The sequence below is a fragment of the Cygnus olor genome, chromosome 1 (genome assembly GCF_009769625.2).
Source record: "Cygnus olor isolate bCygOlo1 chromosome 1, bCygOlo1.pri.v2, whole genome shotgun sequence".
NCBI classification, from domain to species: Eukaryota; Metazoa; Chordata; class Aves; order Anseriformes; family Anatidae; genus Cygnus; species Cygnus olor.
The window spans coordinates 58266167-58291800 of NC_049169.1; the positions used below are offsets into that span (position 1 = coordinate 58266167).

At 42.8% G+C, this 25634-nt stretch overlaps 1 long non-coding RNA gene across 2 annotated transcripts in view; it reads right to left on the reverse strand.

Moving 5' to 3' along the window:
* Positions 1-25634, reverse strand: part of LOC121071621 — a 44301-nt gene that overhangs the window by 11659 nt on the left and 7008 nt on the right. For both annotated transcript variants that reach the window (XR_005820724.1, XR_005820723.1), the window contains exon 2: positions 15152-15316. This is a non-coding gene — a long non-coding RNA (uncharacterized LOC121071621). The remainder of the gene's footprint in view (positions 1-15151; positions 15317-25634) is intronic.

Below are 25634 nucleotides of genomic sequence, written 5' to 3' on the forward strand. Positions count from 1 at the left end.
TCTGGTTCAATAGTGCACAGTTCATGAACATTTCAACTAATCTGAAATGAATAATGGCTTTTTCAAGCTTATATAAAGCAGATGAAAATCTTGAAGTTGTGGTCAAGTATCCCTTTAATTTTTTGGGTTCACTGGAACCAAAATACCTGAGAGGTATGTAATGAAGTATGGGAAAAAACTCACATGAAACTATTCCAGAGTAAAAGCCCTGAGATTTTGGGCAATTCTACCCAAAACCTTGCTGCAGAAAGCTTATGGGAAAGCATGGAGCATTGGAATTAATCTGACATTGCTTCATGAAGAATAACGTAACACATTACTGGTGTCCTCAGAATTGCACCATATTTACATAAATAAATACTAATATGTACCTTAGGTATCATGGCTTATAATCTTAAAACAGTGATATCAGTTCAGACAAGTTACTACGTGTGATGGCCAAAAATTGGTCTCCTGTACAGAAAGCAGAGAGAAGTCCCACAGTGGCTCTTACAGCAAGCTTTTCAGGCGACAGCTGACCAATACTGTCTGCAAGAAACTTTCTCCCGTGATTTCTCTATCTGTGAGCAAGTGGCCAAAGCAGAAACAAACGTGTCAATGGTCTAATCCACATTCTACAATAACAAAAGCCCTTGATCTCATTAGTCAAAGCCCTGACCCCACAACAGATGCCATGCCAGCACATCAATCCTCCAGTCTGGACTGGCAGTTAGACAGGGCACTTGAAAAGTTTGCATTTAGTGCTATGGTGGCAACCAGCTAAGAGTCAGCATCTCCAGAGATCACTGTGGTCTGATAGTGAAAGTACCACTCATTCCTTTCTTAGAGTCCATCAGACCCTCATATATAGATTAGGGAAAATCACAGTTTCTCATATCACACTGTACAATAGTCCCACTTTTATGTAAACTTCTGCCTTTCTTTTATATGTTACAGACAGGATATCTGTCTTCATGTGACACTGAATCTCAGGGGCAAGTCTTCACCTCGTCTTTCAGCTCACCTATGAGTTTAAGCATATAGATTTCCCTTTGATTTCACACGTATAAAAAGCTTCCTGTGTATTTTGAGTAGCTCTGCATAGGTAGGTCCAAAGTGGACCTGGGGCTGTAAAGCAAACCGTTAGTATTATGGACTAGATCTCCACAACATCCAAGCAGCAGCATAAGGTAAGAAGAGACTGCTAGGCCATAGACTAAAAAGTCATTGCTCTTAAACTGACAGAAATCTGGAATTGCTCCTGTGTCTTTATTATTACTATTTATTGTATTGCACTGCAATAGCCTCACAAAGGGATTAGCACTTCAGCACACTTGGCATTGTACAGTTAAATACTTTCTTATTAATTACATTATGTGACCCTCCTCTGCCCTCTCCACCTCTCAGTAATGACCCAGCTTAGCACCCGTGAAGGGTAAATTTCAGACTGTTCTGTGAAACTTTGAAATAGAAAATCTTTTTTTTGTGGGATGTGACAATGTGAATGTTCAAGACTATGAAAATTTCAATGTACCATAGCAATGTAATCTGACCAATATTTTTATTGCCTTTATTATTATTACTGGAGACATATATTTGTTAGGAGGCTGCCTTCCTGCCTTATTCTCTTCTACATCAGCACGTCATAGAGTCATGATATCACAGTTGCTCTTAAAGAAAAAGGGAAAAACAGATATATGTTCTTTGCAGGGCTCAATGGAGGATGAACAATTGTCTGCATGATCAGCTTGAACATTGCAGAGCCAAAATAATGAAGCAAGCACATGGTTTGACAGCATTATCTATACAGATGTTCCGTAAAGGCAGGATCTCTGCCTGTGCCACCCGTGCAGTGGAACAAGGAGGCCTGGCACCACCAAGCCCAGCAGGGCGATGCAGCGCCTCCAGGCCACCTGAACGCTTGCAGATGCGCAGTCCCACCCTCCCCAGCGATGGGGACAGGCAGCCAGGGCTGGTGAGATTGATGTTTCCGCCAGCTGGGAAACACTCCTTGCAGTGAAGCCTGTCTGGAGACACAGTGCCACATGCAGCACAGCGCCATGGCTTCCCTCCAGCTCGGGGCCGCCACGCAGCTGGAGTCGCCTGCAGCGGGAGCGGGGCCTGGGCCGCAGACGGAAGTGGGAGATGGGGCTTGAGAGCACGAGTCCTGCCCTGACAGCATCTGACTAGACAGGTCTGGTTACAGCAGCTGAAGATCTGATCCGCGACACACAAATCCTGCATGAACAATATAAAAATGGAAAGCATCCTGTGCTCAGAGAACATCTGTTGGGGCGGTGAAAACCCCTTGGAGTACATCATTCTGGGTGAATCAGCACGTCTGAGACGGCTGTTCAGCTGCCCAAGTGGCTGATTGCATTTTTTCCCAGCTTTGCTGTGTGCCATCGCAAAGATTTATTAACCGCAGCCCTGCACAATTCCAGGAGGTGCGGTTATCAGGAAGTACTTGACTCCCCAGCACTGTTACCAGGCTTCGCATGGCATAAATTACAAGGTGTGCACCGATCTGCAGATAAGCAGACCCTCCATTTACGCCTTGCTGTACTAAAATTGTCATTCCTAACTGGGTTTCTGTGTTGGTTCTGAAAGCACAGAATAAGACCAAGACTCTTCACTGGCGTAAATTAACATTGCCCTGTCAAAGTCAGTGATGTAATGCTCACTGAGCATCTGGCCCAGTTTCAAAACTCTCTGGATGAAAACTGTTTGGTGTCAAGAACTTGTAGGCCTGATATTCCTCATAATTAAGCTGAAAGCTTTAGAGGGGTTTGTCTTAGCCCTCACTATGTTTCTGCAATGTCTATGGATGGGAAGAACAAACCATGATTTTCTGACGCATCCTCTAACAAATTAGAATTGTGGCCACTTGACATGAGACAAGTATTAAGAGCACTGTCACGTTTATGAAATAAAGTCCAGATAAAAGAAAAAACCCATCCCAGGAACCTTGAGACAAGTTCTGGAGGGCTCTACTTCTTCTGTAGCTCTCCTATGCCATCCCAGGACTGCCCAGTCAAAAATCACAATCCTATTTTCTTCTCTGTCTAGGCAAGGTAATGGCTCCCAAATGGATTTCTCTTCTGATACATGGTGAACATAGTGCTAGGCCTACGTGTAGGTCAGTTGGCCAGTATTGCTTTTTTATGCATATCAAAAAGTTAGCAGCAAATTAAAACAAATTTGTGCTCATAGTAAATACTTCAGCAGAAAATTTCAGCTTTGGGATACAACTCAGAGCACCTGAAGACTTCAGGATATCCTCTTTGACTAAAAATATCAGTTTTCATTATATTTCTGGGAAAAGAATGTATATATTAAAACACTTTTGAATGTAGTAGACACTTCAGAGGTACTGAAATATTCCAGAAAGTCCAGTTCTCTGTCAAAGTTGAAAGTTATGAAGCACAATGTTGATAGTCTCCACCTGGATAAACCTAGAAAAAGAAATTTTCTGTGCCACTGCTTTCTTACACATACCTAAGCTGTAGCCATTTTATGAGCATGGATGTAGAACTAGGATGTAAGCCAGGATTCAGGGCATGAAAGTATTAATCTAGTCCAGCTCTGAATGTTGCCAGAAATCCCAACTTCTTGAAAGAGAAGTCTACCAAATTTTGAAGAACATTTTTCTCCTTCTGGCCTAACCTCTAGTTACAACCCTGGCTTTGTTTAGAGCAGATGTCAAGAAAAGATGTTTCTCATCCTCTTCAGAAAATACCAGTTTCTAATTCTTTAAGCAAAAGATTCCCATTAGCAGCCAGTTGGTCGGTGACTCGGGACATAGAAGATGTGGAAATGTGCTGCTCATGAAGAGACTAATCGTGATTTCTTAACACCAAAAATAGCAGAATGTAAAACACCCCGTCTACCAGTTGTTGAGTATTTGCTCCAGCATGCAGAATAAACTGGTGCCCCAGTAAAATCTGGAAATACAGGCAACTACAGCTTGAATAAATTTTGAAATCAAAACTATAATTTTGCTGAGAGTATTTTATAAATGTTCTGGCTCCTCATTATACCCAATGAAACAGTGGCTACAGCACGCAACTGAGAGCCTTGTTTTCATATCCCCTACTTGGTCTTAACCACCCAGCTGAGCATCGAGTGTTCTGTTACAAACACCCTATGAATCCAGAGTAAGCAGTTAGGTTTGAAAATACTGATATTTGGAAACATGTGCTGCTTTTATAGCCCTGCTACTGGGATAGACCAAAAAACCAAGACCTAAACATCTCCAGATTCTCGAGAAGAAAACAGAAAATGGAACAACACAGTTTTTAACAGCCAGAGGATGACCAAGGAACCAGTAAACAAAAGAGGATTTTTTTCCCTCCGTACGCTGCAGAAGCATCACTTGGCACAAGACAACACAACTAAGTTGCTGATGTACAAAATCACATCTTGGGGCAGAACCATCAGCCACATTTAAGGACAGTCTCTTCTGCCCCTCTCCCTTCTCTCTTCAGCTCAAAGGGAACTATTTGAGTGACATCCTTTGGCACAAATGTGCATCATTCAGCTGACCCTAATCTTGATGTCCTCATTCAAGAAGAACTCAGTTCTTGGCAGTTTTATCTGAGTTAGTGTTAAACATATGCTAAGTAGAAATGGAACAAAACTATTAGGTTGTCAACTCATAACAATAAGTTGCTGCGCTTTGGCATATAATAAAATTCAAATTAATGGAAAATGGTAAAAAGTCTACAGGATAGTCATCTATCAAACTGACACACACCACCACTTTAAGTATAGTTAACCTAATCTATACTGCCTAATGCAGCTTGAATAATGTGACTTCTCAGCCTGAGGGACGGGTCTCTAGGCCCTCGTATCACCTCCCTCCTAGCACTTTGCTCTTCTATTCCTGACAGCAACATGTTGAAGACAAATACTTGCTTGCATCACTACCTTTTGGTCAGAATCTTAGGCGCAGAAATGGAATAAAGATTACCACTGTGTTTATTTTCATCTCACTGTAAGGATCGTATCTTCCCAAAGTTTTGCATTACTGCTCAGCATGGCAAGGCAGGTTGTAACAAGTAACTCTTACAGCAGTGTAAATGTGTTACTGTCATGCCATTAAATTGTTGTGTTTTTATGCCATATTTCCAAAATAAAACTTGATTGGTTACAAATCACAAAACCAACAGAAGATGCTTGCTATTAAATCACTGTAGGGAGAAAGGAATTAGTCTCAGAACTGTGTATTTTCAAAGACAGTTCCTGCAAAGAAATAACTTTCAAACTAAACTTTATTAAATTTAGTGTTTGAATACTTTTCCCTTTGGTAAAGACCTTTTATCCATTAACACTGGAAAACAGCCCTTCATGGGATTCACTCCAAATCAAATTTAGGAGAGAAGCAGGGACAGTGTGTTCACAGACACATATGTGCAATTAAATGAGTACATGCTCTCATAACAAAGAGCCAACTCAATTACCTCCCAAGTACAAAGCTTACAAAGAGGCAGATGTGATCTCTATTCCAGAAGGTTTACCGAGCAAACATGAGAGAAAGAATGTGGAAGAAATTTATGTGAAAGCAAATACTTCATACTTTATAAAGTCCCCATTGGCTGATTACAAAAATCTCTTGGAAATGCCAATTAGTCAGGTGTCTCTTTGTCCTTTTTAATTCTCCTACCCTTATTAAATCAATATCTCAGACAGCTTAATGGCTCCCCAAAGTCTAGGTCAAACAGAGAGGCAAGTGGAGGTAGAATGAAAGACTGTGCTTAATTTCATGCCATGATCTAACTGTGGGTGAGGAGAGAAGGAATAATTTAGCTTGATTAAATAACTAAATATACAGTGCCTCGAAAGGAAAATTGTCCTTCACTCACAGAACTATCAAGGCAATCCCTGACCAAAAACCATTAGCACTGCGACTTGCAAAGTTGTTGCAAATTCTCTTCAGAGGCATTTTGTTTTGTCTGTCCTGCACATTGGGTCCTTTACCTCTTTTCTGATACCTCCATATGCAGAAAAACCATAAGGCTGAGTCAGAACCTTGACTGTACCCAAAACACTGTCCACCTCAACAGGCAAAACAAGAACATACTGCCCACAAACTTCTGTTTCTCTAAGTCCTTTCCAGCAAGTGTACGAACTCCGATTGTGGCGGAGAAGGGACGGAAGTCATTGTAGACCTTGGTAGACCATTGTAGTCAGGTTCAGAAATACTTCAGAATTTGGCTACTCTAGAATACCATACGTTGTACGGAGAATTGTATCAATGGAGCAAAACCGCTCAGACTGGGGAGGCTAAAAAGGAGGAGCATCAATCTTTTCCACAGGAAATTCGGGAAGGATGGAGCCTGAGTTGGAATAAGCTGATACAGTTCTACTCACCATGAAAAAGATGCTATCAGTTTGCATCAGCTGGAGACCTAACTTAGGATGAATATTACAATCCACTTCTACCTTTTTAAATGATGGTTATGGGTTCAGCTAAGGACTGAATTATCTGCTGAATGTGCAGTGTTCATCTCACGTGATTAGATAGGACTTTAGAGCAGCAAATCTCCCAAATTAAACACTTCAGTTTGGTATCTAAATAGAGGATGAAATGAATTTCAAACCTAATCATACCAAATCCTTGTTTCCCATCTCCTCAAGACTACTTATATTCTTGCTAAGAAAGCAGAGCTTCCCCAACCCAAAGATCAGACTCTTAGGGAGCACAGTTTAAAAAAAAAAAAAAAAAAGTATAAATAAGTAAAAATAAGTCTATCCATTTCTGGGAGCCTAGATTAGATTTCTACTATTTCTCAGTAATATCTCTTATGCCTCAGAGTAATATGATATGAAAATATTTAGAGGACCCTGAGAGAACAAGAAGTGGGAGTATGCTAATTAGTGAACTTTTATCTTAACACTCGCTATTGACTAAAAGCGGAGAAGGAAAGCAGAAGCAGTACTGTGGTAAAAGGGCAGAGAACAGAACAGAGAGAAGCAATAAATGCAGAAAACCTTTCCCTTGATTTTGGAGATCAGCCAGTAGCTCAGCCAGAGCACACACAGGGATGAGGAAGATGGGAAGACCAAGGGAGGAAGAGACAGGAGGAGGAATCATGACTGCACATTTCTTTGTTTGAACATGAAGAATAGCACCACTGGACACAAGAGTTAGAGCAGGCTGCTATCAAAAAGGGGAATTTTTTCCATTTTTAGAAAGTTATTCTCGTAATACTCCTGTAGTGCAAATAAATAGTGTCATCCTCAGCCTGAAAATGAGTACAGTAAGATCCAAAGTGATCCAGGCAGTGTTTTTAAAGGCTGACTAAATCCTTCAGAATGCAATCCATACTAAAAATCATCAGTTTTTCAAGGAAGCTTGTGTGTACAGCTTTTACTGTGTTGGTATGTTTGCCTACTGGAAAGGTAATTGTAAGAAGTATTCAGCAAAAAATTGATTAATTTCCAATTAATCTAGAACAGCTCTTCTCTCTCCCCGGTTGTTTTCACAATGAAATCATTAAGGAGATGAATGCCTTTACTAGGTTGACTAAAATGGTTAATTCAGCAATGGTTTGGATAGCTTGTTTCTTAAATTACTGAAATGAAAAATAAACACTGAAAATTAAATCAAAAAAGACAAATGTTTCATTTAGAAAATGATATGAATATAGCTCTTTGAATGGCTAGAAAGTGGTTTCATGGATCTATACACTTACTGAAACAGAGTACCTTGTAAAGCAAAAGCCATTTTTTCACTAAGAACATTAAAAAAAAGGGAATTTCTGCCATCTTTGACCAAGCAATTATGCTTTGTACAAAAGGGAGTGTCAATAAATAGTTCTTGCTGCCATTTTCATCTCCATGACTTGAGTCTGACTTTCACATGCTCTGTAAAACTGTGGCAAATGGACTTGATTAAGAGTTTTCAGTGTACATGGATGGATGTGGCCTGGTTCATGTTTATGCAACTCCATGGTATCTAGCACTACATTTGGTCTGTACATTTTCTAACATTTTGCGTGCTTATGACATGCACCGAACAAGGTAATGCAGACTTCTCCTCTCACTGAAAATACCTCAAAAAGCAAGAACAACAGTTACTTCTTTTCTAATATTGTTGGCTATCAGAACTTTAATGTGTGTGGCATACTGAAAATGAGAGCAATGTCAGTGCTTAGAGAGTTTCAGCTGCCAAAATAAAACCCTACACCTGCACAATCCTAAGACAGAGAGGCTCCACACCTTGAGGGGATCCTTCTCCATGGCAGAGTTTCCTGGATCAGGGCCATTGTTTATATTATACCCATCGACTGAAAATTCCTGAATTCTTCTGCTTTGCCTTCTACGAGTTGCAGCAGTGCATGAGTCATTTTACCTCATACCTAACATGTCATTTCCCATCATATATTGAGTACGCGCAACCACACAAAGAAGAAGCAAAACCAGAGCTATTTCTTATCTCACAACTGTGTTTATTTTGAGCTAATCAGTCATACTGACATCTGCTTGGCCCATATACTGATTTTGTTAATAACCCATTTGGACAAATCTGTTCTGTGAAAGACCGTGGCTTACTGCACTACTGAAGACTGACAAATGCATTTTAGGAGCCAGTAACGCTTTAGGATAAGCCCACCTTGGAACTCCAGTAATTTTCCAATAAATGTTGTCCATGAATGAGCTCATGAACCTCCAGTATGAAGACCAACTTTATCTCTAGGGTCAAAGTCATACAGCAGGCAAGTTTCCAAGTAGGAAAACAATGCAACCTCCTCCATCCCCAAGATCTTCCTCCAAATCTGCACTTCTGCTTAAAAAAATGGTCCACCCTTTGAAGTGAGCCCTTGAAAATACCACGGTTAATTAATTATTCTGTTTCTTGTCTCCTGGTAATTCTCCTATATCCTTGCTACAACATTGATTCATATTTCTGAAGGCCAGAGCAGACCAGACTGATCATCTGGTCTGTCCTCTTGCATAACACACACCACAGCATTTCACCCTCTGATCTCTGAATTAAGCCTTGTACCTTGTGGGAGATCCAGGCTATCTTGATTTTGTCTCCACATGCTGGAGAATTTACCACATCCTCGGTTAGCCATTCCAGACATTTGTTGTCTTTGCGGTTAAGACATTCAAGTTTCATTTCCAATTTGGATTTTTCTGGATTTTTCACTTTCCAAGACTTATGTCCTGCTATGCTCAAGGCACAAGAGCCCTATGGTATCCTATCCTTCACCACATGCAGAGACTTCATCCTGAGACCCAGGGGGCCTCTCAGTCTCCTGCTCAGATAAACACACCACCTGGAGTTCCTCATGTCTCCAGCTGTCAGGAGTGGGTTTAACACCAAATTCACTCTGTTAATTCCTCTCTGATGTCTCTGCAAGTCCTCAGCCTTTGTTCTGAGGGCAGAGACCAGTGCAGGAGGCAGCAGGACTGGGCAGGGTGGGACACATCTGCTCCTGAGTAGATGCAGCCCAGCCTCGGCTCACTGTCCTAGCCCCGCTGAGACCTCGTGCCACAGCTGCTCGTTCACCCAATTAACAGCACTTTGTCGCCACTTCCCAGGACACACTACTTCCTCACCCGGTACACACAGTTTGCAATGTTTATTCCTTGTCTGCCTAATCTCTTGCTCCTCCTCTTAAAAAGCATGTTTCTCGCACCGCTGGGCTTCCTGAACAATGCAGGCTATGTCACTCTGGGTAGGCCTTCAGCTATTTATTTCTTCAGGAAATGCCACATCACCTGGAAACTTTGCATTTTCCCTCTTCCAAAATAAAGCTTACGGTAACGAATTCTTTACTTCTGTCAACTTCCTTATGTCCTTGAGAGACTCCAGCAGCAAATGGAGTCCAAAGAGAGGCATCTTGAGAAGCCTGTACTAATTGGCTCTACAGGCTGCCACAGCCATGGGGATGTGACTGTTTCGGGTGTGCTTCACAGGAGAGACACAGGAATGGGTATGTGAAAAATATAAGAATTAAAGAGTTCAGCACAACTGTTTGTATTCCTATCTAGATACTTGATTTTCTTTTGTCCTCCAGTGTGGCATGCCCTGCCTGAGGACCCGTGGTAATCCCGTGAAATGTCACAGGGATTCAGCCCATCCTGCAGTCTCTCTTCCAGCCGAGGTGCTGGTGGAGTCTCTTGCTCCAAGCCAGATGCCTGCTTTCCAGAAACTCCCCAGACCTTAACAATGCTGAGGTCTTTATCCCTCAGCTAATTTGGCTGAAATTAGCCAACCACTTCAAAAGTTCCGGAGGGGAGGAGGAATGACTCGCAGGCAGGCAGACAGACAGACAGACAGACACTTATGCAGATGGACAGTCACAGGCTAGAAAGAGGGAAGAGAAATCATTTGTGTTGTGGGAGTTTATACTCAGTGACCTCAGTGATCTTTTGCTCCTCTACTTTACAGTATCTGCTGCGCAGCCACTGGCTTCTCACCCTTGATTTACATTGACACTAATTTTACCAGCATTTGTAGCCTCTTGGCAGTCATTTGTCTAAGATTTCTGTCTTACCCCTATTCCTGGTAAATTCATATTACAGTAACCACTGAGAAAAGCTGTGAAAAATGGCTACTGAGCATACTCAGGCTCCATCTGTTGCTTCCAGCAAGTCCCAGGAAAGTACTGACAGGCTTAATTTGCTCTGAGAGGCCACTGAAATCAGGGAGATTCAGCTGAAGCAGCCCACGCCCTGTGAGCCTGCAAGACCAGGAAGCATCCCGAGGGGCCTTGTTCCGGACCGCGCTATGCCACGCATGGCCCCGGAGTCATGGAAGCGTGCCAATGCCAAAATCAGTGTATAAAGGCCTCAGGGTGCCGGGGACAGCCACCTCCACCAGTCAGGGCTGCAGTCATGCCCGGGATCCCTGTCTCTACCTTCTGGCCAGGGCAGGGGTGCTCTGCCAGCACCAGGATAGCAAGGGCCGACTGCAGCAAGAGGCAGAGAAACAATGTCCATTAGGTGTCAGGTGTGCTCTGTCGTGGTAATTAGTGCAGCCAAAACACCATGAGCACAAATCAGACTGCATACCAGGGGTATCACGAGGCCTCCTCTATCAGCCCATTGTGAATTTGCCGCTCTCATGGGAAAAATTAAAGGGTCCGGGGCAGCAGACAGCCTGTTTGCAAGCTACAGAAATAGTGAGTGGCTGATGTCTGGACTCAGGAAAGGAAATTCCTGTTCGTGTTTAGAAGAACAACACACATACACATACAAATAAAAAACAGGAAGGCATGCATTGCCGTAGACTTTGATAGCGGCCCAAGGGAAACGGTGTAACTTGGTAGAAGCAGCAAACAAGACATCCACTTAGACACTACCATCAGGCCTGTGAAGAAGCAGATTTCTTTGACAGACAAGTCTCAGATCTGCTCTGTCACAGGTCCAGCACAGCAGCACAGAGCTGACTCTGTAACAAATGCAGGGGACAAGGCCCTGGGAGAGACCCAGACAGGTCAAACAGCTCGAGACCCCTCAGTGACAGAAGAGGTTGCAAGCTGTCAGTGTCCTGTTGGCTGAGAGATGCATATTTGGAGCCTTTACAGCCCCTATCTTTTGGCCTGGGAGCCCATCTCTGTTCAAATACATTAATCTCCCTTTGAGAGGGAATTGGGTGATATGTGCATACTCAAAAGACCCTGCAAAGATCCTGGCCCAGACACATTTATCACATTATAAAAGACCTGTAGAAGTGCCAGTTTTGGTGAGTACTATGTAATGTGGTTCCAACCACAGAGACTTTATTTTTCCACCGTGATGAGGACCAGAATCTCTCTCAAACAAAATAAATAAATAAATTAAAAAGGAGAAGGGTCAAGGGCCTGCAAATCATACTGACCTATCAAACCATTTTCTTTAATTAATTGAACTACAAGCATTTTTTTTCTTTTCTTTTCTTTTTTCTTTTCTTTCTTTTTTTTTTTTTCTTTTCTTTTTTTTCCCTAAGATATTTGCTACTAGACTGGAGGGCACCCTGCTCCATTTAGCAAAGACCAGAACAGATTCACAAAGTCTTGCCAGGCCTCAGACATTATGTGATCTGAATGCAATTTCTCCACCCAGTCAACAAAACACTCTATTTTTATTAATTTCATAAGAAGCTAGTAGGGAGGGAGGGAAAGAGGAAGAAGGGAGGGGAGGAAATGCCCTTTGACCAAGCAGAATGCCAGAGCTCAGTGAATTGTTACTAGCACAATATGCTAAAACTAAAGCTGGACCATGTCTTTTCATTTCACAGCAAACCTAGCCTTAGGACTGGAAAACAAGATTTCTGTTCCACTGGGCTGGCACAACAGCATTAGAGAACTTAAGGCAGGAAATGAAGAAGAAATTACTAATGAGATGTCAGGGGAATATAGAGTAAAGCCTCATTCTTTTACAAAAGAAGAGAGTTAGGACAATAACTCTGCCCCTGCACATCACTAGCCTGTCTGCTGGAACACTCGAGCCAGGACCAGCCCTCCTGGATGGCCAGACCACCATGGCAGCCCCCTCCCATGGACAAGCTCCTTGGGTACATAGGAGAAGGCATCTGTGAGCACAAGAAAAGTGTCTGGTGTCCGCCGGGACCCTTCATGTTCTCCACATTGTGTTTCCTCACTGGACCCAAGTGAAAGAATGTCTGTGAGCAGACCAGAGGCCACTTAGCTTGGTAAAATGAGCTCTGTACATCCAAGCGGCCTTGCCATAAACATTTCTCTTGTGCCTGGTGTCCCAATCTCTTTCCAGCTCTGCAGCAGAGCCTCACTACAACCTTTCAACAAAGGCCATGAGGAACAAGGGTTATACCAACTGAGTAACTGCCCAACAAACTATTTATTTTAGAACTTGTTGCTGACCTGTCATCTTCCCAAAAGTGTCGGCAGCAACTCCTGAAGCACATGGGAGGCAGACCAACCTGATATGGGGCATTACCAAGAAAATTTCCGCTATAGAAGATCATTTTTAGAGGAAACATAATATTTAATAGTGTTTCTGGAGCAAAAGGCTTAAATAGGACATACACATCAGTCCTGAAAGTATTATAAGATTGCAGAAAGATTAGAGCCCGGTGGCTGATTTTTTAATTGTATCTAATGTGTGAGACTCCGTGGGGGGAAAAATGATGATAGGCTCCAGTAAAATCCTCACTGAGCAAACTTGTCCTGCAGCAAATCGGAATCCATTCCTGGACCCAGCAGTGTCCCACCTTACCAGAAGATGTGAAGAAGAGTGAAGAAGAGCGTGCACTTCATCCCGTCATATCCAGTATAATGCAAGTTATGTTTACCTCAGTCTTTCCTGTCATTTGCCTCTGTTATAAAAGAGCCTTATTGCGTGAAGATGAAAATGCTTTTCTTCAAGGTAAGTATTTTGGTTCTCAGTGTAGGGTCACTGGGTGAAATGTAATAGCCTACGCTATTCAGGAGGTTACTAGATCTAACTGTTCCTCTTCACCTTAAATTTGTTAGACCCTTCACCTCTAGTTACCTGTACCCTTCACCTCTAGTATGGGAAAAAGAATGAGCTATGAAGAGAGATTCCAAGCAGCTCCATTTTGAAAAAAAAAAAAAATCCACATTAACTTTTCACCTACTAAAAACACTGTAGCATTATACCTGTGTGGTGCAGAAGGCAAACTCTCTGTAAATGATAGTTGATACATGACAACGTGCTCCCCTTTAGTCCGGACCCTCAAGCTTTCTCTCTGGGAGATTCCTAGATGATAGCTATAGCCACAGTTTTACACTTCATTGATGAAGTGTACAAAAGGGATTTCAAATACCATAAACCACCTTCTTGGAACCTATTCCTTGGAGCAGACAGTTTACACTGTTTGCCAACATTTTTGTCCAGCATGGAGAGCATTCAGTGGGTGCTAAAACTTAATATCCAGTAGGTGGTTTTGTTTGTTTACTGATTTGTTTTGGTTTTCCTGCACACAGGAGTTTGCTATGAAGTTCTTCACTGAACTGCTTCCCTCTTTGAAGTAAGATAGATGAGTTCACCAGAATTCACCAGCAAATACTGAGCCCAGAAAAACTGCATTTCTGTTGGTCAATCTTGCTTTTTATTTGTTAAATTCTGCTCATGTGTGTTACAGTGGCTATTGAACAACTTCAAAACTCTGCAGACACAGACTAATCAAAAGCTTATTGAAATCTGTCGGAAGCTTCTTACTGATGCCTTGGGCTCCTATCGCACCCTATTTAATTACATGCTGTTTGGAAGATTCAAAGCCAGCTAGCAAGGAGAAAGCAAGAATGCACCTGGATAAAGAAACACATAAGCTGTATATTTTTCTTCCTTCTGTCCTTGCATCATATTCATTTGTTAACGGTTAAAATATTTTTGCAGTCCCTGAAATCCCACATTCTGTGTTGCTTAATTTTTTTAACTATATGGTAGAGCCAGGTGGTGAACCAATAACATTTTTCACCTCAGTTGACACAATTAAACACTATGATTTTCAACCACCAAGAAAAGTTGGCTAGTTGAGTAAGGGCAGTTTGACAACTGAGATATTTATGTACAGCCAAAATGAGATAGTGCCCTATATTTTAAACAGTTCAAGTCAGAGGAGAAAAATGTAAAATTGGTTCCTAGATAATAGTGCCTAATCTCTGTTTTTATGGCACATTGCTGTGCAATTAAGGTTGGCCCATGAAAGCTGTGCATGAGCACACTCAAATCGCTGAATGGCTTCATAGATGGCAGGAAGAAAAATAAATATTCTACTGTTTATACTTTCAGAAGTAAAATCTTTGAGATAAACAGTGTGTCAAGCTGACAGGTGTGACTTCTTTAGCCTTCGCCTGATGAATTTTTCATTCACAGCAGAGACTGATAGCCTAAAACTGTTGATGGAAAAAAACCACTGTTCAGATTTTGATAGGAATATGAATGTCTGAGTCTTAGCAGGGTCTGACTTCTGTGCAAAGAATTACAGACACTGCTGCACAGGCATGAGGGAAGGCCTGTACTGCAGCTGTGCTGCATCGGCCTGGTGTTTCACTCACGGTGCAGCAATACAAGGGAAAGGCGTTTTATGAAGCGAGTTGCTCATATACATCTCCCCCAAGATACCTGGAGAACAAAAGGGTTTTTCAGAGGTTTCTTGTGGGTATGTAATTCTCCATAAAGCGCCCAAAGCCATGCATTACCACACCATTCTTCATTTTGGCGAGTTCCTCACCTGCCAAAATGTTGCCCAGATCTTTGTGGAGCTACTCCTTGTAGGCATGCAGTAGGAGCATTAATATCATCTTCTTCTGGCTTGCTGTGCTTGGGTTGTCCAGGGTTTCTGCTTAGGTCATCCCCAGTCTAAGGAGGACTGAAATATGGGTGGAGAGAAATGGACCTGCATTAAATACAAAGAGGAGAAAATGATGAGCAGTGATCATCTATGCAAGCAAGAAAGGCTGCAATCTCCAGGCTAACCAAATGTGAAAAAGGCTTGCTGAGCTCCTGCCAGTGTATGGAAATTCCAAGAACAACAAGTTAATCCAATAAGATCCAATAAGACATTAAGATTGAGAAGTAGAGAGACAAATTGTGTTCATACTCCATGAAAATATAGAGCAATTGTAAGTCCTATAAACTCCGCAAGATTATTTTTCCTGTCCAAGAAAATCACTCCTGTCTCATATGGCTTGAATTTAAACCAACTAGCTTAAATCCTGGACCTTAACTCAATCACTGAGAAAATAAAGAGAAGGTAGGATCGAAGTTCAAAGAAAAGCGGTGGGGCAGAGGATGGCGCTGGGCACAGGGATGGCGTGGCAGGCAGACTCAGTCCCCCTGCCCCACTGGTCTCACACCTTACAAAGCTGTAACAGCAGGAACCCAAGGGGAACCCTGCCTCTGCTCCAAGTTTCTGAGTGGCCGTCACACTACAGAGGGCTTATCAGTGGTCAGTGGCAATGTGCAGACGCATGACAACTCAGAGATGTCATTTTGTACTGACAAGCATGTGAGAGCGTTTGAGTAGAGGAGGAAGGAAATATATACATAACCCACCACTGCTTCTCTTATGCAAAGCTTTCTATTACATATTAGCAGTCTTCCCAGCTGTTTCAGGCATAGATCATTTCAAGTTTTTCAGAGTAATTATCTCCACAGTCCCTTTTCCCCTCTGGACCAGCTGATTTATAAAGTGATGGCAAGACTGCACTCCATCAGGACGCCTAGCAGCGAGGGAGAGATGAAAACTTACTCTAAAACCTTTATCGTTTTAGGTGGTAAATTATAAACATTGCTGGGGAAAGGCAAGAAGACTGGAAAGCTCTGAGCATGACTTAAATGTAAAACAATGGGAAAGGGCTAGGCTATGACTAAATTGCACAGGAGTCTAGACCACACACACGCAAATACGTGAAACTGTTCAAAGCTGAAGACACAGTGTGTGTTTTTTCAGCCCCACACATGATAACGGAGAGGATCAACTCTCCCCTTAGAAGTCCATATCTATTCAGAAAAGTGACTTTGTGAAAAACTTGCTGGCTGTGAGTATTCACTACCTACCATGTTTACTCCAGCGACAGTATGTGTAGTTTGCTTCAGCCACTGGAGTCACGAGAGTCAATTCCAGAATGCAAAGAAAAGGAGATTGCAACCAAGAACAGAAAGGGACTCTTAACTGCCAGTGGTGATGCTCCATTAGCATGGCTGACAGCTGTAAGTATAGGGAATAGAGCAGAAATCCTTTAGCCTCCTCCATTTACCACATTTAATCTGAGCTTCTGAGCTTAGCAATGCCCAGTCAACACAGAAATCTACACTACGGTTGTTAGTTTTAGTTGTGTTTGGTTTTTTTTTGTTTTGTTTTGTTTTGTTTTGTTTTCCCAGAAGACCTGCTATCCTGTCCACAGCACAAAACAAGACACTTTTAGCACTTCTAGAAGGGTATTTTTTTGTTGTTTTCTTGATTAAGAGTAAGCTCTGCTTCCCTTTTCCTACTTGAAATTTTCTAAAGATGAATCTACATATCTCCTTTGATTTGTTTGCTTATTTCCTTAAATAAATAAATAAGTAAATAACCAGGAGGAAAGAGGTGGTGCATTTCTGTAAGGTTATTTGTGTAAGAAATACTATACTATAAATTTACATGCATGGAATACTCACATAAAGAGGCAAAAGTTCTGCTTAAAGGCCCGTGCCACCAGGAAATGAAATCACGGTGTTTGTTACTGACATTTCCCGAAATGAGCAAATGAGAGGGATGTGGAGAGTGGGGGACAAGTGAAGACCCTGCTCGGCCTTGCAGAGCCGGGGAGCACCCAGCTGAGCGGGATCGGGGGAGAGGATTTTGCAGCCGGGCTGAGGCACGGCTGGCAGCGCTGCCTTTCCCTGCTGCCGTAAGGGCATTTCCAAGAGGTCTGAAAGCCAAAACTTGGCAGGCCTAATATGAGAGCTGGATGGAAAGGGAGAAGTACTGGGGATTAAAAATGATCACTTTCCAGAAATAAAAACAAAAGCCAGCCACCATTTTTTCCCTTGCATAGCAGGATACATGAGGATACCTGTAAATATCAAGAGTGTGATACTCCCACTTACTCCCCCATTCATGCTCACTCGCAGTGGTTTCCTCACCATTTATCAGAGGGAAAAGGCAGAAGTTTTATTTACAGAGCGATATAAAGAACAAAGCCTGAAAGGAGGAGCATGATGCCCAGCTCTGCAGCAGTGACAACAGCAACCTGGCGGGCTGTCAGGCACACTCCCCTATCTGCAAACAGCGCAGCAATCCAACGTGGTGCTACCAGAGGCTGCAGCCACCCACCACTGAGGCAGGCACAGAGCACAGCCTTCTCCATAAATAACGGTACTCCATCCAAGTGCTATTATTAAATTCTTTCATGGGTGATGCAAGCTGTCCTCAGGAATAAATAGTCTGGTACGCGATTGTGGAGGATGGTTTTGTAGGAAGGCAGTTCAAAGAAAACATGACCCGCACCAGATTAGGCTTGGGCAATTCAGAGGAAACTATGAAATAGCACATGCATTTTTCAAAGTGTTGCATTAAACACTTTCCAAAATCCCAACATCTGACTATTTGTATTCTTTCATGCGATGCTATGTAACCCCTAGCCTTAGATTCCAGCAACTGAAGGCACTTGAGCCTCACACCAAATGGTTACAGCTCCACCAAAATCCCACCCAGCGCCCAGTCAGAGCTGAACAGGGGAACATGGCCAGTCAAGGCTAACTCAGATCCCACTAGGTCCAGCCAAGGACTGTTCTCCCATAAAGCACAAAGCACAAGTTTGCCAAAGTGCTGGTATGCAGTCCAAACCAACACTCAGACAAAAACAATCTCAAAATAGAATTAAGGTCCTAATTATATCTCCCTTGAATATTATTAGAATGTTACAGTTGTTAAAAATAGACCTTTTGAAAAAACAATCAAGACATTTCCAAGGACTTCAGCCACCAGCTCCTCTCTCCTGAGCATTCCTAGTCTGTGTTCATTGCCTTTACCAACTGCTGATGGTCCTCAGTCACAAGAACACACCTCGACCCTCCCAGACCAGAAGACGTATTGATAAGTAGTGCCTGCTCATACACAGGAAGCTTTGTAAATCTGATTTCTTACCTGGGGTATGAGTATCCTGAGAAAGAGGCTCAAGTCACATAAGTCCCATTAGCCCCCTAACCTTTTTTTTTTTTTTTTTCCAAATTCCTCTCATTTGGGGGGGATTTAGGCAGCACCAACCAACTCTGCTGCTCACCATATAAATGCATTGTCCACACTTCGCTCTGTCCCTTTTGTCCCAGCTTGTCCATCAGGAAGAGGACTTCTTTGTTAAAATCAAAACCTTTTACAGTCTCTAGGGTCTCCTTCATGTTACTCAAATAAGGCACAAGTCCATTTCTGGTTTATCTGTGTGTAATGACAATTAAGTAATTCATTTCTCTTTGATGGTCCCTTGCACTAACGTAAGAGGGAAAGAAGCCTACTATGAATGAAAGGGCAGCTCCCATGATTCGGGACAGTTTGCCTTTTTTCCTCCAGTCCTCTCACTTCACAGCACCTGCATTGCACCCACAAGCCTGTTACAGGAGTGAAGGTAGGGGAATGACACTAAAGAACAGATAGTGCCATGGCTGTGCACTGCTGGGAAGATGTTCAGATACTATAATCTCAGGAGCCTCTACCGGAGAGAACAGCAAGCAAGGGATTTCTCTCTCCACATTTGTCTTTCCATGGGTGACAGAGGAATTACCCTAATTGTATTTGAAGTAGTGTCAGTATTTCACTTGAGGAGGAAGCCGGATCAAAGAAAAGATAATGTTATACCTGGAGGCATGGTAAGGGTAAGAGCATGTGCAATTCAGAGGCATCAGACAGGCATTCAAAACCGTATCATGCAGGCTTTCTAGCTCATTGGTTCATGAACCTCAATGGCACAGGGAATATTTTACAGCACTTCTGTCCCTTCCCTGATACTGCTTGAGAGCTGTATAGTATCTTGATCTCAAAGCTGTGTCAATGCAAACATCTGCTAAAGAAAAATTAAGAAAAGACCAGCTGCGTACAGGATAAACAACACAAACTTTATCATCTCTGTTTTTTCCTCCACTAATATTCTGTTTATTCACAGAACTACTTTATTTCATTGGTAACTGGTGTTCAGCTGGTCTCAGTCTATACAAACTCTCTTCTTCCAATGGCACGTTGCTGATCTGCGCCAGCTATGGATCAAGCCTCAAATGGAGGAGACATCCTGTATTTCCTGTTTTCTGGCCCTTGATCTTGGTGTTATTATTTGTCAGAGGTTTGCCAGAGGTGGCCTGCTTCCCACGTAACAGCTTCGAAGTCAGGCTGGGTTAATGCTTGATGGAAGATGCCTAACATGTATGTTGCTGGTCCTCATCTCCTCAGCCACTCAGTGCCATGCCCATAAGTCTTCCATGGGATGTGCTGCAAGACTCCACAGAGGCACTGGAGCTTGTTCATGCAGCAGCAGTGGGCTGGGAAGGCAGTGGCTGACAAACAAGAAACACTCTTCCCCTCAGGTGGCCTGCTTCTCCCTCGCCAGCCGCACACTGCAGAGCAAAGTAGCTGAAAAGCCAGCTGTCCTGCCAAAAAGGACAGAAGAGTTTCTCGCGGGCAGCACAACTGCTTTATTTATTTATTTTTCTTATTTACCACACTCTAGTCACTAGCTTGGTTTTCCTTAATCTTACAAATCGCCTGCCAAGGACACAGAGCATCTGGCTTTCTTCAGCAAATAAACTGTTTGCCATGTGTCTGCTGTCCAAAAAGACATGCTGCCCCCGAGTTACAATCCTGAAAAGGACTCTTGTCAACATGTTTTATCAACTAATAATAATAATAATAATAATAAAAAACCCTCCTGTGTTTTTCTCGCAGCTATTTATAAAATGTCTCCAGAAGCCAGACAGTGAATCAGCCTCCTTATCCAACTTTTGTTTCTACCAGTGCAAATGCTCTCAGATTTGTTATTGGAGGGCTGTTCAAGAACAGCTGGGCTGCTGGCATTCAAGCTATTCCTTTTTTAAGGGGTTTTGTTCTGAGTACAAAGAGGCAGATTCAGAGATCATTCATGGACTTAAAGTCAAGCATATACTTAATTACTTTGCTGCACTGAAGCCTAAAGCATTTGCATTGAAGCAAAACCATACAAAAGCAGCCTTTCCGAACAAGCATGCACAAATGTCCGCTACAGGCTGAATCTTTGCAGAGCTGCTGTGTTGGTAGCAGAAAGGAGGTTGTAAATTCCCCCCTGGTAAGCAGGAGTGAGTCAAAGTAGTTAATGAGTAAAGCTGGCGTGAAGACTGTACACACAGCTCTCCTTTGGAAGGTGGCTGGGACAGAAGGTGGGGGGGGGCTTGTGCCCTCTGAGATTTCAACACGTGGGCTGACAGCACAGCTCACACTCAGGCAGAGAGTAGGGGTCAGGAATTTTAGCCTATGTGCCATCGCGCATGCACGCTACTCCTGCTGATAAAAATCTACTAGCAAAAAAACACACCTCCATCCTTCCATCTTCTCTTCTCCCACAAAACTGGGCCTGCATTTGCCCAGGTTACTCAAAGGAGCAAATGTTACCACTGCATTTAGTGGGGCTATTGCAGGGAACTGCTCAGCCACAAATTTGCCACGAACTAGCTGGGTGTGCTAGAGTGTAACAGGAACTGTTGCTAAGTCTCATGAAATGCTGTACAAGGATCTGATCCAACCCACGCTGAAGTCAGGGCAAAGACTCCCACAGATTTAAATGAGTATTAGATCAAGACCTCAGACTTGTAAAATCTTCAGGGCAGGGGCCGTGACTTTATTACAATGCACAGTGTGCACTTAATATGCTCTCTAAGTAATAATAAATAAGAACTTGGAGGTAATTTGATGGGGGGTGGGGAAGAAGTTTCCAAAGCTTTCCAAACAGCCTTGTTATCCCAGCATACCAATGTATTCTACCAAAGCTGTGCTAATCTTTTTAAATATCTTCATACAAAGACTGTAAAATCCTAGTTGGTTACGTGGGTTGCAACTATTCTGTGGCAGCTATTCATTTCACTCAATAGCTCACCTTGCAAAAAATAAAATAAAAAGCCTATCTGCTATTATTCCTTTGCACATAATTAATGGCTTGCTGCCATCCTCTGCTGCACAAAATCTTTGAAATCCTTCCCGCTCCCCTTTACGTGCTTTTCCTCCGACATGAGACACAACTCAAAAAGTTAACTTCAGGTTCAGAAGTCAACAAACTATCCATCACTTTCAGGGCACTGCGGAGGAAGACAAATAAACACGGGAATGAAAGGACAATGGAATCTCTAAAATGCACCCAGTTTCCTGTGACTAACCAACCGATAGACACGAAGGACTCTTGTGGTCCACATTCAGGGATGACTGTAAAAGCTTTTGACAGCTAAAGGAGGTAGGTTGTTGGCTTGTTTGTTATTTTGTTTTGTTTACATAAAGAAATTTGTTTTAGGACAGTTTCTCCCGTGTGAGCAAAATACATTAGCTCTGCAGGCTTTGAATGAGCAATAGACTGGCCCCTTCAGTCTTACCTAGGAAAGGGTATGCATAAGACTGCTATCTGTCTGCTTTATTAGTGGCAGACTTTTCCATTCCTCCTCCCCAAGATGCTTAAGTTACAACCTACTTCACTGGAGCAGTCAGGTGAGATTAAACACCCTTTGAATACACCCAGATCCTCTTTGGTAGGACAGTCACTGAGCAATGATCCCTGTCTCACAGCTTTTCAAAACCAACACTGTGCCCTTGCCATGCTCCCAGGTCTTTGGCTCAAGCATCAAGAGAACGGTCCCAGAATTCAGAATTCAACCTGAAATCAAGTGTGGTGCTTATTGAAGCTAATGGGCAAAACCTGGACCAGCCATATATCCATCGCTTGCTGTCAAGTGGGGTATATTTGCTTTACTGGGACTGTTTATCCCAGGATCTCTGCTGGGATGCTGACATTTTGCAAATGCTTCCTCTGAGATATGCTATCAGTTTGCAAAACAGTCTCTTTGAGTGCTCTCATCAGTTGTGCTCACAGATAACGTAAATTGACAAGTAAGGCAAAGCACAACAGATTATCAGCTAAGAGGGAGATGCTGATCTTGGTGACAGTCACTAGAAGTCTGGAGTAACTCAGCTGGACTCCATGGAATTATCTGCCCCCCACAAATGTCACTGAGTTCAGGCACTGTCCCCTGGGTAGGGGAGGATGCTTGTTTTTGCAGCTTTGTAAAGCATAAGTAGTCACAAGTCCTATTCCCTGTTAGCAGGCCTGTGAGAACCTTGTAGGGTTAGAGGACAGCCCGCTGTGTGGAAGCTGTTCTGCTGTAGAAAGCATCCAGCCATGCCCAGATGGACACAAGCAGTGAAATTCTGCCTAAGGCACCAAAAATCGGGAAGACAACTGTCTTTGCTGAGGTCCCAGTAAGTCAGGGAAATTCTGCTCTGCTGCCCAGTTGTTTTTCACCTGAGCAGCTGCAGTTGTAACCTCCTCTGAAGCTGAACGGTGGAGTGGGGAGGTGTTCAAAAACCCTCATTGATGCTCTTCACATGTCACTTCACCAGAGGCAATTGAATGTTACCATTCTCACTCCCTATTTCTCCCTTTAGCTACTCTGACAACAAAGAGCTTTCAGTCAAATAAAGGGTATAATGTACTGATGTACTGAAAACCTGTCAGCTCACCTCTACTGTAAAACTTACGAAACTCTGTGGGCCTCTTCTGCACCTTGCCTACCTCTGGAGCAGCCCCCAGCCTGCAGAGTTGCAGTAACTGAGCATGAGGCCTCATATGAAAGGGTGTTAGAAGTACTCACCTTGCCAATTGCAAGGCTCACTTTCCTTGCTATAAGGAAGGAAAAAGAAACATCAGAAAATGGGTCAAAATTGGACCTTTCAGTCATGAAAGATCCACCTGAATCTCCCATAAGGATGAAGCATACAGTTAATCTCTATATGTGATGAAGAGAAGGTGCTTTGCTGTTCGTTCATCATTCTGCTGATTGTGAGCATGTTTCCTTAAAGAAAATAAATGAATACAAATATTAGCTTTCGGACAGAGGGATTTGTCCTGTTTGGTGAGCTATAAATAACCCTTCCCAAAACGTTTAAGTGCCATGAGGCTAAAGTGTTTGGACATGCTAAACAAAACGTTAAGTACATGACTTTGGAAGGGAGAACCTGTCTTTCTGAAAGCATGATGACGGGCCTGCAGGGAGCGCATTAAGACTTGAATCAAGGCAAGTACAATACAGCACTTAGTTATTAAGAGCTCCTCAAAAAGAGTTCAAATAGCTGCACTTTTCATGAAGCCCAGCCAGACACAGAAATCACTTAATTCACCAAAGCAAGTACTACAGTTAACATATGCATTTCTTAATGGCATATTAATGAATAGGATGTCCCCTGGTCACTACAGCTGGCCGTGTCTCTATCTTTGGTCCATTTAATGTCAGTGTTTAAGATGATGAACTAAAAAGATCATTTCCATCAAGTCTTTAAGCAGCAAGGAGACAGTCATTAAGGCTTGAAACACCCTGAGGTTTCAACAAAAGGTTACATCATCTCTTCTACCATACCTATCTTTCCCAGCTTGTTTATCTTATTTAACAGTCAGTTTGGTTGTCTTTTTTAATGGCTGATATTTCTCATGTACCAGATATTTAACACTGAGGGACAGATTTGCTCAAAAGTCTGCCTTTGTGTTTGAGGGGGTGATCACTGGCTAAAGCTCACCTCTCCTGGGGCGTTGCATTCTCAATATGCACTTTAGCTCATTGCAGGCCATTTCAAGATCTCAGAAGGGTGACAGCACTTCCCCCTGCGCTCTCTCCATATTTTAGCAATCTGGAGTTGAACTTTTAGAGAGGAAGGAAAAAGGGGACACTGCAAAGCTTTACTGTGGGTTTGCAAGAGGTTCAATCTCACTGCTGCAATAATGATTACCCAGAAAGGCTGGCAGGCAGAGTCTGTTATTATATTTGACAGAGGCACACAGTTTTTATTGGGACCAGGCACACAGAATAGATCAAACTGGGACGTGGTACACAAATATAATCTGGTTCTTAGTTCACTGTTATACTCTATATTGTGCGCACAAGTTTGACAGATGATTTTTCCACAGATTGCTGTAACTTTTTCTTTTTAAGAGGAAAGGCATAAATATCTGCCCTTAAGAGAACTGTCCAAGCTTGCTAGCAACTGTTTTTGCCTGTCCTTGTCCTGAAAAAGCGTTACGAGGACACCTTCTTGCACAGCTCTGGTGAGAAATCGCCTATGGGAAAGGGCAGCCTGTGTTTCCATGCAGGACTGTTTGTGCACCAGCGTGAGAGACATGATATACATGATCAGCCTGGCAGATAGAAGTGCATTTATTTACTCTGCAGGTTAATATTGCTTGTGTGCCCTCCAGCACCACGCAAATTGAATTAGTTTTAAAGCAGTTGTATTTTGGGAGGCAGTTTGTTTTCCAGGCCTAGCCTTGAATTTGCAATCGAGACTTTTTTTAACAATACTAAAAGGATCCTCAATGTATCTGTCAGCTTGTAGGTGCAGACTGGCATCAGAATGCCTTCCACAATATGTATTCAGGCTGCAGATGGGTAGTGTTGGTATTTCCTAATTTGTGAGAGCATGGCTTTACAACCATGGCATTCTTCTAATGTACTTTTGCTGTGTGTTCAACTGAGCTTTTAAAACAGCTATCTGAAAAAGCAACCACACCAATGAATTCCAGCCAGGGCAAGAGAGGGATGGTCCAGATAACCTCTCAGCCCCTTTACAATTTGAGGTGGAATCACTTTGACCTCTAAGTGAGTCTTCAACAGGGGATTAGGCAGACAGATTACAGTGTCCTTCACCACCAAGCAGAAGATAGCCTCATAGGCTTTTCTCTGGTGGACAAGCTTACAGTGCAGAACAAGGCCCACAGATGCTGACTTTTCTGCTTTTAGTCCTCCCAAGCCTGGTTTCTTCTTTATTCTGCTCCTTCTTCATCTTACCCCCTGTCTCCATCTTTGGCTCTATCTCCAGCTCCTTACCTTCTGTCTCCATCTCCAGCTCTGTCTCCAGCTCCTTTCTCCATCTCACCTCCACCTTTTTCATCTCCATTAACCCAGCGCATCTCCAAGTCCCCAACACCAGTCACACTCTCCCTTCTCTCCCCTTACCTGTATCACAA